The sequence below is a fragment of the Canis lupus genome, chromosome 22, assembly GCF_011100685.1.
Source record: "Canis lupus familiaris isolate Mischka breed German Shepherd chromosome 22, alternate assembly UU_Cfam_GSD_1.0, whole genome shotgun sequence".
NCBI lineage: Eukaryota > Metazoa > Chordata > Mammalia > Carnivora > Canidae > Canis > Canis lupus.
In genome coordinates this window covers 23,626,950-23,631,723 of record NC_049243.1, presented here as the reverse complement: position 1 = coordinate 23,631,723, position 4,774 = coordinate 23,626,950, and the positions used below count along the sequence as shown (strand labels likewise).

Genomic DNA, 4,774 nt, shown 5'->3' with positions numbered 1-4,774 from the left:
TGACTACTAAAGTAGATTGGGTGAATGAATTAGTTTTCTAGGGCTGCCATAACAAAGTACCACAGACTGGATGACTTAAACCACAGGAATTCATTTCTCACAATTCAATATCTTGGTAGGTTTAGTTTTTTCTGAGGCCTCTCTCTTTGTGTTGCAGTTGGCCACCACACACTCACTGTGTCCTTACATGGTCTGTCCTCTGTGCACACACGTTTCTGGCACTTTCCATATTTCTTCTTCCTATAAGGGCATCAGTCATATTGGATTATAGGCTACCTTAAAGACCTAATTTTAACTTAATCACCCATTTAAAGACTTTATCTTGAGTGGAAGTGCTGTTTCTTCTTTTTGCTACAGGCTCAAGTGGCTGTTTATGAAACCTGGGAAGTTGGTGCTGGTCCTGGCCCAACACTGCTCTGGATGCAAAGCTGTCATCATGAAAAACATTGATCATGGCACCTCAGGCCATCCCTACAATTCCAGTGGCTGGAACTGACCACCATCCCCACAAAGTGACAGCTGCCACGGGTGAGAAGAAAATTGCCAAGAGGTCAAAAATCAAGTCTTTTGCAAAAGTTTATAACTATAATCATCTCATTACCACAAAGGTACTATGGATATCCCTTTGCAAAAAAGTGTTGTCAACAAGAATGTCTTCAGAGACACAGCTCTTAAATATGAGGCCCAAGGAGATGCCAGGGTCAAGTTGGAGGAGAGGTATGACTGATAAGAACAAATGATTCTTCTAGAAGCTGTGGAACAAAAAAGTTAGATCTTTTTTGTCTCAGTCATTAAAAATACTAAAAAGAAAGAGAGATTTTATCTCCAAATATGATTATATTTTAAGGTACTGGAGGTTAGGACTTCCATATGTAAACTTTAGGAGGACACAATTCAACCCATAACAGTAAATCTGGATAATCCTTAGTTAATCCTATGTAAGAATGTGTAAAGTGAAAAATTTTGGAGAAATGCATTTTTTCTCCTCCATATTAGGAGTTAAGTTTTAGTGAATGCCCAAGCTCACAGAGGGCAATTACGCCCTCATGTCCTTTGATACTTAATAAAGTGGACACATTTAAGTTCCTTCCTTCCTCCCCTCCCTCCTTTCCTCCTTCTTTTCTTCCTTGCTTCCTTCCTCTCTCCTGTTCCCTCCCTCCCTTCTTCCCTCTCCCTCCTTCCCTCCCTCTCTCTCTCTCTCTTTCTCTTTCTTTTATCTCTATCTCTATAAGCAAGGGCATCCTGAATACCTTCAGTGAACTAGGTCTGTGTTAGATGCTAAGAATAAAAATGTGAAGTAATGAAATACATCCACAGCCTTCATGGAGCTTGTACTCTAGGAGCTGTGATAGATATTGTGTAATTACACAAATACATTACTAAAACACCACAAATGCTAATGAAGAAGTACGGGTACTAGCAAAGTGCCGAAGTGGGAATTATCACCTAGTTGAGGTTCCTGGGCAATTATGCTTGGAGAAGTGTCACTAAAGTTGTGACCTGAAAGGTAAATACTAAGGAATGCCATTTCCAAACTTTCTGAAATAGAATGTTTGGAGAACTGAATAAAGAATAGCTGGGATTAAGAGTAGTAGATATAGGTCAATAAATCCATGGTTGAATAAACAGCCTAAAATATAATTAGGAAGTATAACTTCCAGCATTCTTTACTTTGTGAGATATTTTATCACTATCATTGCTGCAATCAAAAGGGTTTTATAGTATTGCATTTTCATGGTTATGATTTTAATCGGATGTCCAATTAAAAATGTTATCAAAATAATTGGAAGTAAAGGTTTCCAAACATAAAGTGCTATATATAAAGCATAATAGAACTGTGAAGCTAATATTTAAATAAAACATAGTAAAATAACACGTGATTAAATTTAATCATTTTTCAGAATTATATATACATATTTTTGGTGTATTAAAATGTATTCTTTTTAATGCCTATTTAGAAATAAGAATAGATATTATTGAGTGTCACTTTAAGGCCCAAGGAAATGCTATATGTGCAATCTCAACAATTTTAGAATTTCATTGCAAGCTTATCTGAAGACTGTATATGCTGCTTGTTAGCATTTATTCAGGGATCTCTTTCTAGCTATTGTGGAGGATTTGTCCAGCATTAAAATTGAGTAAAGATAAATAAGCATTGCTTTGTAAGTTGATTCCAACCTAAATTAAAAATGGAATACAATGGAGTGCACATTATTAAATGGCTTCTTTTCGTATAAAAAGTGAAGAGGAAGGGGATAAAGTAGCTGGTCTGTGATCCATTTATCTGTAGTTACATAATCAGGCACTGACAGGGGAGAAAATACAAATGTTCCAATCTAATATCATCGTAAGCAAGCTAACCAGACCTCAAGGTAAACAGTATTTGCTAAGGGAGAGTATTGACCTTCGAAATACTCTTAATAGTATGTTACTAGTTTATGATTGTTTTGTGTAAATATTCCTGCAATCTATGGATTTATGATGCCTAGCTCCACAATGTTAGGTAAGTAGAGTAGTCAACTTTATGTGGTAAAAAGATGGAGATGTTTCATAAAATGAATGTTTCTTGCTGTGTAAGGTGATACAATACTTCATTTAGGACCTCATTCACTTACTGCTCTTTACCAGGGAGTGTGTGTCCAGTTGTAGAAAGGAAAGGGCCTTCTAAGATGTGCCACACACCTCTGCTTCACCTGTGTCTACTTACTGATAGAACCTTTGAAGTTATTAGTAAAATTTAATTTGGGTAAGAGGGATTCCTGTGGGTTTGATTTGACAAATTGGTCTTTTAGCTAGTTTTAGTTCAACACACACACACGAACACACATGTAAAATTACAAATTACATATCCATTTGGTCTAAATGAAATCTTCAATTTGCCTTTGGATTTGTTTAACATTTAATAACAAATCTGACCAAAGTTTGATTTACTTACATAAAATGATGAGATTTTTAAGTGCAAAGTTTGAAAATTTTTGACAAATGTGCACAAATTTGAAAGAAGAAAAAAAAATGTCGGTGTGGGAAAACCAAAAAAGTGGTTCATCTGGTGCTTGCTGAGAACCCTATATACCCTATATGTCTTTAGGAAAATGGTTAATGGTAAAATATCTTCACTATTTAATCTTAGAACTCAATATAATTTTCTATGGCTATCCAAAATATGCCATTTAAAATTAAAACTGAGGCAATGTATCTCTATTAAGGCTGATTATTTCTTATCAGAATGATTCCTCCACTCTGGGAACCTTTTTGTTGCATTAGAGTGTCATTGTTTTCTGGAAGACTTAGACCCTGAAATATAAATTTTAGAAAAACTAATAGTAATTCATAAAATATAACATTGTGCCTTATAAGATGCATGTACTTGTTTTTTTTTTTTTTTTTTTTAAAGATTTTATTTATTTATTCATGATAGTCACACAGAGAGAGAGAGAGGCAGAGACATAGGCAGAGGGAGAAGCAGGCTCCATGCAGGGAGCCCGATGTGGGATTCGATCCTGGGTCTCCAGGATCGCGCCCTGGGCCAAAGGCAGGCGCCAAACCGCTGCGCCACCCAGGGATCCCAAGATGCATGTACTTGTAAGACATCACAATTATAAATTTAAAAAAATTAAATAACACAGATCCCTAAAGTATATTCTGGAACCATTAGAGTTTCTGGCAATTTCATATGGAGCTATCTGGTGAACACTGAATTTAAAATAATAGGTCCAATTATTACCAAATATACAATAATAAGAGAAAAATGAAATATTATTTGTTATACTTTCACATTAGGGTAAGATTTAGAGTATTGCATTTCAGAAACATTATAAGTAAATGAATCATAAAATGGGAATTTTGATTAATTAGATGGAGATAGTTTATAATCAGTAAATGTGTATCACACACTTATATTATATGAATACCTTATTCCTGGTTTGATATCTATAATCATGAAATGTTGGATTTCTTAAGGATGTCAAGAAGATTTAGTGAAATATTAAATAGTAATTGTATGTTCATTGTGAAATGTCCCTACTGAATATTTTCATAAGAACAGTGGCAATCAAAAAGATGCCAGTGGCATTCAACATGGACATTTCATATCTATACACACATATACATATATGTACACATGTGTACACAAATATCCATAAACACATTTATTTATATATTGTCAGTATTGCTAGATGTTTTTTTAACTTTTTGTTGTTTTTGTTTTTAAGGAAACAGCAATGTTTCATTAATTCTTCTGTATTCTTATTTTCAATTTAAATGTGTTTCTTTTTCTCTCTTGTCTATTATTTGCTTCTTTCTGCTGGCTTTGGATTTATTTTGCTGTTGTTTTTCTAATTTCTTGAGAGGGAGCTCAAATTATTGATCTAAAAATTTTCCTGTTTTCTAAGGTAAACAGTGTTGGTAGAACACTGATTTTTATCTCAGCACTGGTTTAGCATGGCCTTACAAATCTAATATGGTGTATTCTCATTTCATTTAATTCTATATATTTTGCCTTTAAAATGTGACTTTTGTAGACATTATTAAAATATTAAATACATAGATAAAATATAATATCCTTCACTAAGGCTTTTTCCATTCTAAACCTTACTTTTATGAAGATTTAATTTCTCTCATGTGTTCAAAAAATATATTGGACAATTCTCAATGACAGTACTTATCCAATTTAAACGTATTACAATTGCAAGTCTCCTTTACCTGAATCTTAGATCCAGAAAGCAAACAGCATGCTCTTATCTTTACACTACTATAACTATGCAAAATTCCTCTT

General features: G+C 33.9%; 1 pseudogene; it reads left to right on the top strand.

Moving 5' to 3' along the window:
* Nucleotides 1-373: 373 nt before the first annotated feature.
* On the top strand, nucleotides 374-4,232 carry LOC111091738 (annotated as a pseudogene).
* Nucleotides 4,233-4,774: the final 542 nt, after the last annotated feature.